Below are 14,938 nucleotides of genomic sequence, written 5' to 3'. Positions count from 1 at the left end.
TTTTTTTGTGCTGTATTAGTTTTTTTACTCTGCCATTTTTCTTTAGCCTGCAGTCACAGACTAGTAGAATAATCCGTTCCAAGATTCCAGTCCAGTCAAATCACATCTTTCACACTCTCATTTTACTTTTTTATGTGAGAAAAAAACTCAACCCAGACTCATTTTGAAAACAGACCTCTATAAACTTTTCTGGAGACCATCAAATATGTCTAAGGAGCTTTTTTTTTCAGTTTTTGTTTTCGTGAATCCACCAGTAGCCGTTTCGTAAGCTTTTTGGGAACTCAAATTTCTCTTTCGAGTGCCATTCGCGCCTGCTATCCTATAGTAAATCCACCAGAGGTCACTGTTGACTGACAGTTTGACTGACTGAATGATTGACTGACTGACCGATCGATTGACTCCCCCTTTTCTAAACCCAACCAATAGTGTGTTAAAAAGCACAGATTGCTCAGCCCACCCACTTCTCTAAACCCAACCTACAAATTTAAAAAGCAATTCAGAACAAGAAAAGCCCTCGTATGATTTTTACCACACCCTGTGTGGTTTATTTTGTATTTATTTGTTTTTATTTTTTATTAGCTTTAATCAGTTGGATGTACAGTAAGTTGAAGTCAGCATTATTAGCTCTCCTGTTAAATTTGAATTCCTTTATATTTTTCCCCAATTTTCCAATATTCTTTCAAGACATTTTTAAACATAATAATTTAATAACTGATTTCTAATAACTGATTTCTTTTATCCTAGCCATGATGAACATACATGACATTTTGCTAGATACATGTATTTTTCAGACTACTTGTATTCAGCTTAAAGTGACATTTAAAGGCTTTACACGGTTATTTAGGCTAGTTAGGCAAGTTAGGGTAATAAGGCAAGTCATTGTATAATAATAGTTTGTTCTGTAATCACTCTAGAAAAAACAATATTGCTTTTGTGGGCTAATAATAATGACCTTAAAACGGTTTTAAAAAATGATTAACTGTTTTTATTCTAACCATAATAAAACAAGACTTTCTCCAGAAGAAGAAAAATGTAAAAAATGTTATAAGTGTTAAACATCATGTGTAATATATATATATATATATATATATATATATATATATATATATATATATATACAAAATGTAATGAATAAATAAATAAATCAATGGCAATAATTAAAAAACAGAAACAATATATATATATATATATATATATATATATATATATATATATATATATATATATATATATATATATATATATATTTTTTTTTTTTTTTATTTTGCAGACAACAACATTTTCTGTTACTCTAATGGGAGTATAACAACCCTCCTGCTTGGCTGATTAACAAATACCATTTCTTGATGAAGAACACTGGCTAGAGAAAACAAAACCTTCTCAATGTGAATAAAGTGCTGACTCAACTAGTATTTTCCAGTTTTTTTAGACTTTCTCTTCTTCAGCCCAGCAATTTTCAGACCTCAAGGAGGAGAGTGGAGAAACACACTATGTTTTAGTGTCTGTAACTTGCCACTGTTTAATTTCAGCTTTAAGCTTTGATATGTTTGAACACAAATCTGCTACATATTGAAGTAGTTTAGGATTCTACAATCTTTAAACTCTGTAAATTAGTGTTAGTTATAGTGTGTCAACTAAGTAAATTGTTAGAAAATGCAGACGGAATGTTTTATTTTCAAAATAGATAGCTATATTAACTCTCAGCCAGGTTCATTTTAAATGTAGAGGAAACATTTTATTTGTAAAATCTAGATAAATTAAAGAAAATATAACACTGTATTTATCACCCTTGCTTTCATCACACATAATCAGACACCGTATATGTTCAATACAATATTATGTGTTGGTATGTCAAAAGTTTGCTAATAGAACAATCCTCCATATGCAAATCAAACAACCAGCTCACAGAATAAAAACAGTATAAATACAGAATTGGTCAGATCACATATAACATATGTTTTCTTTTCATTATTAACTCTAATCAGCAGCAATGTGTTTAATGACTTGTTTTATTTTTTAATTAGTGAATGTTTTTGCCATCTGGTTGATTTACGTTTTTTTTTCTCCCTATGTCTCGTGTTTAGTCAGAGTGATAGTTCAACTGAACATGATATTCACTCACCCATATGTTGGTCAATACTTTTTTATTATTTGCTATTATTTTCATTTTACAGTTTGTAAAAGAAAATAGCATCGATGTCTAAAAGAAAGGCAAAAAAATTGTGTGTTCTGTCTGTTTGTAAATAATAATTATAATAAATAAAAGCAATCACAATTCGTTACTTTAGACAACATCCAATGCCAATATATAGTTGTATTGAGGCATCATACTCTATCCATTTGCATATGGACACAAGTTTAAAAGTTTCATAATAGGTTTCTTTTCAGTTTTGTATGCAGTTGATTGATTGGTTGATTTGATTTAATTTAATTCGATATTCCTTCCCTATGTAATATGGTTTGCACAGATCCCACATATCAAGTTAATGTACCACAAAATACAGCACAATACTACAGCACACAATATTCTTATGATATAACACAACAATACAGTTTCACTGACAATATACACTCACCTGTCACTTTATTAGGTACACCTGACCAGCTCGTTAACACAAATTTCTAATCAGCCAATCACACGGCAGCAACTCAATGCAATTATTCATTTATTTCATTAGTTAAAAGTTATTAGTTTATTAGTGAATGTTTTGATATAGTTTAGTTTTAAAATTTTTCATCTTAATTTTATTAGTTAGTTTTTATTTTCAGATAAGATTATAATTTGTGTGGTTCATTTCGCTGTAGTGGCCACCACTAATAAATCAGGACTGAGCCATAAGAAAATGAATGAATGATTTTTATTCAGTTAGATATATAATATTAAATATTATATATAAAATTAAAAACCTATTTCATGAATTTGATTAGATTTATTTGAAAATAATCAAATAAATAGTCAAATCTTATGGTTGGTTTTGGTAGAATTGTTACCAGTGAATTTTCACACTTAAATTTCAACCTGTTAGTCACCCCAGACTTTCATAAAATCCTCAGAAAACCAAAATATAGTTCTTTCACCTTTTTTTGAACATGCCAGTCATGCTTACTAGTCATAGTATAGGCAGAGTTGCATTACAATACTTCAAAAATATGTCGTTTTTATTAATACTTTTTCTTCCCTCACAATCTCCTGTATTTCTGCTGTAGTCATCTCCTTTCTCTATCCTACACATACACACACACACATTGTCTTATGAAGTGGCACTGTAAGCTTTACCTCACCACAGTGTCCCCCATCCACACGCGCACACACACACACACACACACACAGACAATCGAGTGTTTCTGTCAGAGTGCAGGGCCCGGGCTGTCACCGTTAAAGGTAAAGCCTCATTAGGCTCCATGAGGCCCGGGGTGAACCTGGCACTGCGGCCTGTCCTGTGTCTGCCTGCCCCTAATTGGATCATCTCTACCACCTCAGGCTGCCAGCGGCTGAAAGGAGCTGTGTGTGTGGGGCTGGGGTGGGGTAAAGGCTCTGGATTTCTCCGGAGAGGATGACGGGCTCTGGAGATGGCCTTTATGGCAGGCCATTGAAGGGAAAAGACATGCTTTACCCTTTAGAGTGAGAACGGATCAAACTGCAGGTGACCGGGAAGGTCTGGGAAAATGATCTCTCAGCATGTGTGCTGGATGAATTTGCTGATGTATGTTGGATGTGTGTGTGTGTGTGTTTGTTTGTTATCCACATGCTTTTTGCCCTTTATGCTGCTGTGCAGAGGGCATGCAGGGATTGGGAAGAAGGCTGCCCTGCTTCATGGATTTGAGGCACAAGGCATGAAGAAAAAAAAAAAAAGAGTTGCAGAGACTCAGAGAGGATCAGGCTTTTCATCCGAGTTCCAGAACAAAAATTTCTGTGAAGTTTGTGATTGTGTACTTTTGGAGTTCAGTATATAAGTTTATTTGTGCTTTTATTGAATTTCTTTATGAATTTTTGGTATTCAAAACTCATTGTGTTCTCATGTTCTCCTCCTCCACTGCAGAATGGTGTGTTGGAGGCAGGGTAAAATGTTTTTTTATCTGCTATATCTCCCTTTATGCATTTTGTATGTCATTTTGTGATGTTCTGTAAAAAAATGCAGAATGGAAACATAAATATGTAACTAATTTTATTATATTTTGCTGTATTATAATTAATGCAAACTGTTGTTGCGTAGTTTGGGGTTGCTAAGGATGTTTTGAAAGAAATCTTGTGCGCTCACTTGATCAATAATACATTCGAAACAGGAATATTTTCAAATATTATAAATTAAACAACTGTTTTCTGTTATTCTATTTTCTTAGTAACACACTTACTTCTAACTAATTGATAAACAGATATTTATTAGTAAAAGTCAGTGCCTTTTACCAAGTTCTTGTGCTTGCAAAACTGAATTTCAGCGTCATGTTCTTTCAGAAACCATTGTGATTTGGTGCTAATTGTAATGTATTTACATTTTTATTTTTGTTGAAAACAAAAATCTTCCTCACCCAAACCTTTAAACATGATTTTTTGTGTGTAATAAAATATCAGCTTCAAAACCAATTCCAGTTGAACCTGAAATATGTGCTTTGGGTTTATTTCCTGTTAGTTTGTCATTACAAGGGGTCTGTATTACGTGGATTACTCAATTAACTGGATTTGATTATTGACGATTTAACACGATCCAGGATTGTCATCGATAGATCTGTCCTCCACAACACACGCAGCAATCTCAAATCAGTTCATCCTAATATTGAGATCAGTTATCAAGATTAAAAGATCCAGGATCTGCCAAATCATCTTGGATCATTTAAGCAAGGTACAAAGAACAGACCCCCAGGTTATTAACCTAAATAATTCATATGTGTCTTTGTTATTGAAAGGCATTTGCTAGCACTCTATTGGAAGAACATGGAAAGTCCATCTATTGACCACTGACTGAAAAATTTGACACATTACAAATTAAAAGAGTACCATAAAGCTTGGGATCAGTTTATATATTTTTTTTTTTTGGAACAAAACCATGCAATGGCACAAGCAAATACCTCTCACGCTACTGATTAATTGATTGATGTGTGTACATGTGTATTTTTAAATGTGGGACACAATATGTGCTTTTATTTGTCTTAGCACATGTATAACAATATATTTACCTGTTCAACTGAATTTGGATGCTTCAGGGGAATGAAGGGGGCAGAGTTTAAATAAAAAAAGTGTAATTTCATGTTAGATTTCACATGTTTTTATATCTATAAGAAAAAAAAAAATGTAAAAAATCTGTTGTAACTTTCATTTGTGTTTCTGAAAGTTTTGCTGAAAAGTGACAATTATTCTCTTTAAACAATTGGGATGGAAGTGCTGCTATATATATATATATATATATATATATATATATATATATATATATATATATATATAAAGAAAAATTTCTGGTGCCTTACATTTCTGCGTTAATTAAAATCATGCTCCAATATATAGCGAAAGAGGATAAGAGAAGACTTTTAGCACATTGGAGTGGTGCCCATGTGTCAACATCAATTTGTCCATAGTCTGTATCTGGCAGTGTTCAGCTGTGTTTTTCTGTTGCCTTGGTTTTTATGCCGATTATGGAACTATGTGTTTGCATCTGCTCATTGCTGGGAATAGATCTCGGCACCTAGTACTCTAGAGTCATCTTAAATGTGTCTGCGATTCACATCAGTAATGAGTGGGATGTGCAGGTCCATCGTTCTCTCTCTCTCTCTCTCTCTCTCTCTCTCTCTCTCTCTCTCTCTCTCTTTCTCTCTCTCCCTCCCTCTCTCTCTCTTTCTCTCTCTCTCTAAACCTCTCATCTTTAGATACCACTCTTCTAATCAAAAAGTGATTGAAGAGGTGAGCCTCGGACGGTTTGAATATCCATTTTAGTCAATTAATGGCATTTGTGACATTTGTGTGAAGTTGATAGGTGCTTCGAGTGGCTTCAAACGCCTGAGGGAGGAGCAGCCACACATGAAGAGAAGCGAAGGAAGTAACAAGGGAGCCAGAGAGTCAATTGATTCTGGTTATTGATTACTATTAGGATGGCTCTTTTGAAGGCTGCGCAGGTCATACTTAATTGAGATGCTGGAATGAGTGAGAGATCAAATCAGGAGAGAAGGAAATACTGCTTCATTTATTTAGTTTTTTTTTTTTTTTGACAACCAGGCCTGGCGGCTCTCTGCACAAGTGGTGACATAAAGCCAGCAACACCTAACACTGAAAATGTCACCTCGCTCCAATTAACCGGCTGGCTGCCGCCATATCGTCTATCTATCCCGGACGAGCCCCCGTTCTATGACTGTTTGCCGGTTTTTACATGCGTCTGTTTATTTCCATGCACGCCTATTTGATTACAGCCATTTGTTGGGTGTTAAAGACAGCGGGTGCAAAGGAAACTGTTAAGGCTGAGAGGATGCAAGATGGTCTGAGGTGGCACTGCTTAGGACTGTTCTGAAGTCAGTGCTGTCTTTCACACCAAACTCCCACACAACCAATGGATATATTCTCCTGTCAGTCAGCCAGTCTTCTAGCGTGATGCCATCGTTCTTAAATTGCCCCGTATTTTGGTCAAACTTGGCCGTGTGACCCTGCCTGCCACCCTCAAGAGGTAGATGGTGAGGTAAATGCCAGCATATGTAGTCCTAATAAACTGTCACTTTAAGGCAGGTAAACTCTGACTCACTGCGCCTCGAGTCCATCAGTGCGAGACATCAGGAAGGCAACCTCCATTTCTGTTCGTGGTCTCTCTGTTTATTGTTTTCTTCTCTTCCTCTCTCCCTTTTCTCGTTCCATCAGCTTGGATGGCTGTCAGGGAGGGCAAGCAGGAGGGAGGGAAAGGGAAGCTGACACCATCATCCCTCCTCTCGAACCAAACAACATGTTAATTAAGGCAAATCAGTAAGCTGTTGCTGAAATAAATAGCACCATTCTGTGATGCTCTACTGTGAATGCAAAAACAGCAGAAAAAACACCACAACCAAAAAGACAACACGAACACGGGAGGGAGGACGGAAGCTAGGCTGCAGCCAACACTTTCCTCTTTGACAGTCCCATCTTTTAATTGGTGATTCTACAGATAATTACATGAGGTGTTGCTTGTAGCCGGAGGCGGCCGGCACCTCCTGGTCTTTAGAGGATTCTATAAATTCCCCTGCCCTTTGTTCGCTTGAGTCTCCAAGCGGCTGCTCACTGATGTGATTTCTCATAATTTATGTTGCACTCCAATGATTTACTTTGTCTCTTATACATGTTTGTCTTGGTCTGCTTGCATTAAGCCTGTCACTTAAAGGAAAAAATTGTAATTAATTGCATATTCTGCAAATTAATTTAATCGCTATTACCCACATATATAGGCATCCTTCAAATAAAATGTAAATATTGTACAGTTGTTACATTATTGTAGTAATTAAGAAAAATATTGGATACACATTACAAAAAAATGCTACCTAATTAAACATTGTTGCAGACCAGGTAAATCAGTGGCATCGCTACAGATCCTGGACCTGTCCAAACCTTTGATTATAAGTAGTTTGTCAACATTTTCCCCAAACAGTTACTCCCCTGGGTTCACTTATTTAATACTGGCTTCTTGAGTCCTACTCGATTTAGTGGGCCGACACTGTTTTTGTTGCATGCTAAGTCCTAAAAGCATGCCACTGATGCCATTTTGTTTATTTTTGTTTAAAATGGTGATAGTATATCAGATTACATTGTGATGTAGGGTGCTGGTATCTTCATGACAGAATTAGTGATGTACTACAGTAGTACAATGTAAAAAAATCATGGTTGCCTTATATTTTTAAGCTGAATTATGAACCTTATAAGTCTATTGAACTTTTATTATGTTAAACTGACTTAAAACAGCTTGCAAAACTTAAAAAAAAAGTTAGAATGGGATTAACTTAGTTTAATAAGTTACAATGAACTAAACGTAAGTTGTCATGACTAATTGATCATCTATTTTTTTTTTACAGTGTAGGAAAAATGTAAGTTTATCTAAATGCATTGATTTAACAGCTGATAATGTATACTATTACATACTAATTCTGGCAAAATGTCACAGTGTGCATTGGCTGGGCACTTTACTATCCCATGAGTATAATGCAGAGGATTTATAAATTCACACAGATGATGCTTTCAGTGACATGACAGTCACAACATGACTGATATTATGTGGTATATCCAAACACATTTACACACAAACACACATTTCCATACACATTCATAGTATTGAGTGGTGAATTTTCAAACTAAATTTAGTACATACACAGTACATATAGTATAGGCCCAATCCCAATTCTACCTCTTAACCCTTCCCCTTACCCAATTGGGGTGTCCCAATTCTCTTTAGCTTGAAGGCATAGGGCTAAGGTGAAGGGGGTGAATATCCCTTTGAACAAAGATTTTTCAGAACCACACTCGAAACCAAGTGGTAAGAAAATTTCCCTGAATAGGCCAGCCACAACAGCAGGATCGTAGCACCCGGAAGTTTGAGATCCACAAAATAGTATTTTTTTTATCATTAATATGAATTTTTACAACAATCAAGCACTTGTTTTAATATATTCATTACCTCGTTCGTGTTTTACCATCATGCTTTAAAAACGAATAACTCCTGTATAGCAGTCCCACAACAAACTAACACTCAATGAAACTCGAAGTGTCTGCTATGTGTTTACACAGATGAATATGGCCACTGTGTAAATTCACAGTATAGTTACGATCTTATTGCCACATTAGATTGTTATGATAACATATTATATGCCTTCAGTGATTTTCCTGAAGATAGATACCAAAAATAGCACAACTGGAATAACTACAGCAGTCGCAATCGATCTCATATGAAGCAAGAGATTGCGATGACATATGATGACGTGTGCAGGTGGTGTAGAGCTGTCCCAGTTCTTAGGGGTAAATTTTAAAGCCCTTGGGATTGGGCCATGTTCTATACAGTATGTGATTGCAGATGCTGAAAATGTCTTAATGACAGAACCTGATCCACATGCAACATGTTAATGGATCAACATCTATTTTGCTCCTGGAACAACATTACAATAAACCAGTCAGATTTGTAGTCAGACAAGTTTGTAATTAAGGGTACATTTAGGCTTGCAATTAGGGTTAGGAGCATCTACATTCAGCTATTATTTTCATTTGATTTTAATCCATTTGATGCTGCTTCACGGTCATTTTCAACTACAAAAATACATTAATTGACTTATGATATTGTGTCTAAAATATAAGTTCTTCAACATTAACTTGGTGTTTGCCTAACTGTCGGTTTATTTCTTACTATACTGTAGGTACTTTTTATCAGCAAAATGTAAAGTAAATTGCTCTGGGTACGTCACATTGCACATTTTAAAGGCACATTTACTAGAGGGCATTGTGTACATTTAGCAAATTTGAAATGTGTTTCTTGGGGTACAATTTGTTGTACGTTTTGGATACACATACGATGGCCAAGAGAGCCCAATGTGCTACAGTTTAAGAAAACGCAGGCAAAAAAAAAAAAAAAACACCAGCAAATTAGGACAAGATCTTCATCCATTTGACAGCACATGATTTGACGCACAATGCATACACGTTTTAAAAACAAGCTGCATTTTCACACATCATTAACAAATTAATAAAACAAGCTGCATGTTCTCACAGCGCAAACAAATTATGAAAACGCCCAAAAACATGACGGACACCGCTGTGCCATGACTATTGCTCAATGAAGCTGTAGGTGATCTTTGAAAAGTGAGCCTTTTGTTTGTTTACTTCAACATCCTGATTCCTTTGTCTTTAGTATTTATTAGCTTAAATAACCATAGCCAGGTCTGTCACCTTTTTAGCGTCCTTTTGAAACATATTTGTTGTGTTCCGAGCTACAGTATTCCAAAGTGTTGTGAGAAAATACATTTTGTTAATGGTTTGTTCATTCAATCATTCATTTTCTGGTCGGCTTAGTCCCTTTATTAAAACAGGGTCGCCACAGCGGAATGAACCGCCAACTTATCCAGCACATTTATGCAGCGTATGCCCTTCCAACCGCAACCTATCTCTGGGAAACACACACACACACTCACACACACTCATATACTACGAACAATTTAGTCTACCCTATTCACATGTACCGCATGTCTTTGGACTGTGGGGAAACCAGAGCACCCGGAGGAAACCCACAACAATGCAGGGAGAACATGCAAACTCCACACAGAAGCGCTTACTGAGCTGAGGTTCGAACCAGCGACCTTCTTGCTGTGAGGCGACAGCACTACCTACTGCGCCACTGCGTTACCTTAATGGTTTGTGTTGTGTGTGAAAATGCAGCATGATTTTTAAAAATTGGTTTGCGTTGTGAGGATTTGCAGCATGTGTGCTGTCAAACGGATTAAGATTTTTTTTTCAGTGTGCTGGTGTTTTTGTAAATGTATGCATTTCTGTAATTGCAGCACATTCAGCTCTCTCTGCCACCATACACACATCATTCTTGCACACATCCTCAAGACGGCAGGGCTTGTCGTACAGATCATATGCAGAACTGACCTAAGCTCTTCCCTAACCCAAACCAAAAGCAATAGTGCAAATGTAAGAGAAAAGTGCACTCTTTATGTTGCTTTTATTTCTTTTGTGGAACTGTGCTTCACGGGACTCGAAAAGGTGTTGACATCCAACTTCCCTGTAGTGTTTATTTTACCTAAAACATGCAGTTAAATGTATGTCAACGTATATTTTTTTTGTGGTTTCACAAAAATGTAGGCTTAAGCATGTATTTTCAATGAGCCTGTGTTTTTGTTTTTTACCTTAGAACAGCAGTTTGTGCTGTACTTCCTGACATTCTGCCCATTTGAGACCAACCTAGCAATATACAGTATAAAATAAAAGGCAATTCTTGTTTATTTTTTGAAGGACACTGACCTGCTCTATGCTGTCATCCCCTGTGGTGTTTGGTTGTAGTCAGTTATTACTGTCAGTTATCTCTTGAGGAACAGACATTTGTGAAGGGTCAAAGGGCAAACTACAAGAACTGTACTCCCTTTACGCTTCCAAACCATATGCTGTGAAACCTTGATCAAAATGCACACCCTGCATCTGAAGATAATACACAAACAAGACAATCAGAAGTAGTTTCTTAATAAGAGATGATTTGCTTAACCCATACACGCACTGAAAATTTGCTCATTAAAAGTGTTTTATTTGGGTTTGATGGGTCATATATTAGTGAAGTTTTTCTTTTGCAATGCAAGCTGTTGTTTACGTAACTGTTCACAAATTTCAGTTTCGTTCTGATACAAGTAGGCTTCTTTTAAAAAGCATGTGTTTTATTGTAAACAGCCTTGAGCTTTAGGCTCTTCCTCCTCCCTCGCCTTACTGTTAAATAAATCGGCTGTGAAATAAATAATTCAAACATTTATATTCAGTTATCTGTCTCTGGAGCAAACCGAGGTTACACAGTCTTCATCATAAACTAAATTTAAGCACCTTCATTCTTGTCTAATCTCAGCCTGAAGAGTGTTACTAAGCTTATAGTGCTGCAAATCAGCATGCGAGTGGGATATTATAATCATCATTTCATACAGTTATAGGTCCGCACAGCGCCCGCATCAGACTGTAGATGTTACACTAAAGCAGCCATCCTGTAATGTGATGCAAGTAGTACACAGTCCTATAATTTAGTGGGGATTTTAGGGCTGCTTTGCTAGATGAAGTTATCTATTAAAACACTTGTACTCCAGATAAGTATGGCTCTTGAAGCTCATGTGCCCGTTTGCGCGCAAAGCCCCCTTGTCCTATGATCAATCATCGACCGCATTGTAAAGGTTGACATTTTCATTTAGCAGATTTGTGTGCGGGAAGTAGAGACGCGATTCGTGATTAGGCTGGTGATACTGTTACAAATGAGCTGGAGGCCGTTGGCGGAGCTCGCACTTTGTTTATTTGTCCCCAGATTTGGGAGAAAATAAATTAAAGGGTGTAGGAATTGAAATCGTAATGAGAACAGCGAGTTTTGCACTAGCTTGTTTTCAGCGATAATTGGGAAATAACAAAGACAACCTTGTCAAACCAAGGTAATTATAAAGAACAATACAGCATTTCACAGTGTGAACCTTTAATTGGACTAACCTTTTCTTTTATCCCTAAATCTGCATCGTGGTGATATCCAAACTTAAACAACCAAATTCATCATATTTCCAGAGGAAAGGCCACAGCGAAGTCAGCCAGTGGAGAGACTTTTCTGAAAATGTTTGAAAATAGCTGCCATCTATGAAGGGTCCGGTGGGGGAAACCGAGAATATAACCCGCTTAAACGCTAGGAACAAGTTAAATATATTTAAATCATTCATTAGGAATGAAATGCACGTAATTGATTTTGAATGAAAGAGCTGCTCATCGCTTTTAAGATGGATGTTACTTATGAAAAAAAGCCCTAAGGGTGAAAGATATTGCAGGCTCTTTGAAACATACAGTCATTCACTACCTTAAATGAGGTGTCAGTTCTAATGTTCCTCTAAGGAGAAACTAGCTCTTCATATGAGAGTGCCAGTGCCTTTCCTCTGTCATCCTAACAGACCAAATAAAGTACACTTAAAGGGATAGATCACCTAAATATTTTTTCATTGTTCACACACACTGCTTTTTAAATTCTCTGTGTAATTTAATTTCTTTCTTTTTAGATCATAGAATAACAGTTGATAAACTGTTAGTATTAACAAAATATAATCCTGTCTATAAAATGGCAGTGGCTGGCTACCAGCATGAAACCTTTAGAAAGAAAAGACACAAAATGTATATTCCAAATTGTCTTACATATTGTATATTCCATGTTTTGTGGGGTAGTGTTTGATGAGGACAAAAAATCCTGATATTTTTTGTAAATCTAAAATCTAACAATGGCCCATTTCCACTGAGTGGTAGAGTACGATACAGTATAGGTCGGTACGGGTCACCTTTATCAGGCTTGCGTTTAGGTGAGTGTGGTGTGCGACAGAAAGTTTCAGTCAACGTCATTCTTGTTTGAGGAAATGTCTACAGTAAAGCTTTACAGGTCGTTCACATATAATATGAGAAGCACTTCTCACAAAACTGAGGCTTCATACATACAGTATAAATACTTGTGTATAAATGTTCATTACTAACCTTTCTATGAACATAATTTGATTATAGCTGCAGATCAATGATAGTGTGAAATAGCCTACTGTAACATCTGCAATTATATTAAATAAATAAATGCAACATATAGGAACACATACAGACTCTTACTGTCTTTGATATGTTACCAATTACAGAAAAACTACACACAGCATACAAATAGTCCTTATTTGTCTTCAAAAACATGCATAGTCAGTGCAAACCTTTCGTCTGCATCTTAAATCTTTATTAGCACATGTAACCTCTGTTAGAAAGTAATTTCTTCATATTCAGTTCGTAATAGTGCAAAAGGTGATGATGATAATAGTTAAACATGGCGTTTTGTTCAAAGTTTAGGTTGCTGAAACAGTCAATTGCTCCTTTGTTTTTTACAGCTTCTGCTTTGTTTTTGTGCATGTCACTCTCGTTTGTCTGTTACTGAAAGGATCGAATGTCAAAAGCACTTCAAGACTCACATGCACGTAATTATTATCAGCTCAAGAAGTTTGTTATTTCAAATACAGACATGCGGCGAATTCATGCGAGAAAGAGAAACTTCAAGCGCTTTAGACGACCATGGCTCACTATTAAATGTATATATTATTACGATGTGATGTCTCAGCTGTGTATTTAAAAAGGGCGGTTCATTTGTTTTCATTCTCCTGGCTTGTTGCATGAGCGAGTGACTTATCTCTGTAAACTAATAGCCTTCAGCTGCAAATCTTGCTTCACCTTTTGGAACTCTTTTGTTGTGCTACCCTTGCAAAGGGTACCCAAAAAGTGGTACAGTATAGTTCGCTTTAAGGTACCTTTTGACAGTGGAAATGGCCATAAAAGTGTACTGTACCGTACCACTCAGCACTGTAAAAAATGCAGGGTTCCAAACAATTCATTCATGTTGTCTCAACACAAATTAATTAAGTTAATTTAACACTTTTAACACATTTATGTGGATTCATTCATTCATTTTCTTGTTGGCTTAGTCCCTTTATTAATCCGGGGTCGCCACAGTGGAATGAACCGCCAGCTTAGCCAGCAAGTTTATACGCAGCGGATGCCCTTCCAGCCGCAACCCATCTCTAGGAAACATCTACACACACACTCATACACTATGGACAGTTTAGCCTACCCAATTCACCTCTATTGCATGTCTTTGGACTGTGGGGGAAACCAGAGCACCTGGATGAAACCCATGCGCACGCAGGGAGAACATGCAAACTCCACACGTAACGCCAACTGAGCCGAGGCTCGAACCAGCAACCTTCTTGCTGTGAGGCGACAGCACTACCTACTGCACCACTGCTTCGCCTATGTGGATTAAACATAAAGAAATTAAGTTGTTCCAATGAAATCTCAGGAAATAAGTGCTCTTTGGATAAGGGATTCATAAACTTGAGTACCTTAAACTTATGATTTGGTCAGTAGTGGAAAGAGTACTGAAAAATCATAGTCAAGTAAAAGTACCATAACGTGCCCAATAATATAATGCAAGTAGAGTAAAAATTCATTCATTCATTTTTCTTTTATCTGCTTAGTCCCTTTCTTAATTTGTGGGCGCCACAGCAGAAAGAACCACCAACTTATCCAGCATAGCGAATGCACTTCTAACTGCAACCAATCACTGGGAAATACACTCTCATTCACACACATACACTACGGACAATTTCGTCACCCGTAGAGTAAAAGTATTTGTTGTAAATATTACTCAACATATGAGGTAAAAGTAGCCCTATTGAAAGTGCTTAAAAGTAGTAAGTATTAAAGTGAAAGGTTGATGAATTTACC

The 14,938-nt window shown here is 36.5% G+C and overlaps 1 long non-coding RNA gene across 4 annotated transcripts in view; it reads left to right on the top strand.

Moving 5' to 3' along the window:
- Positions 1–14,938, top strand: part of LOC147845657 (uncharacterized) — a 154,784-nt gene that overhangs the window by 100,652 nt on the left and 39,194 nt on the right. The window contains exons 5-6 of one of the 4 annotated variants that reach the window (XR_015480947.1): positions 3,482–3,644; positions 3,777–5,242. The exons of 2 other annotated variants lie outside the window; for them this stretch is intronic. This is a non-coding gene — a long non-coding RNA (uncharacterized LOC147845657). Of the gene's footprint in view, positions 1–3,481; positions 3,645–3,776; positions 5,243–14,938 lie in introns of those variants that run through there. One more of the 4 variants, XR_015480943.1, reaches the window with a different exon arrangement.

The sequence above is a fragment of the Danio rerio genome, chromosome 3, assembly GCF_052040795.2.
Source record: "Danio rerio strain M-AB ecotype USA chromosome 3, GRCz13ab, whole genome shotgun sequence".
NCBI lineage: Eukaryota > Metazoa > Chordata > Actinopteri > Cypriniformes > Danionidae > Danio > Danio rerio.
Note: the sequence above shows the minus strand (reverse complement) of the source record. Positions and strands in the feature narration are given on the sequence as shown.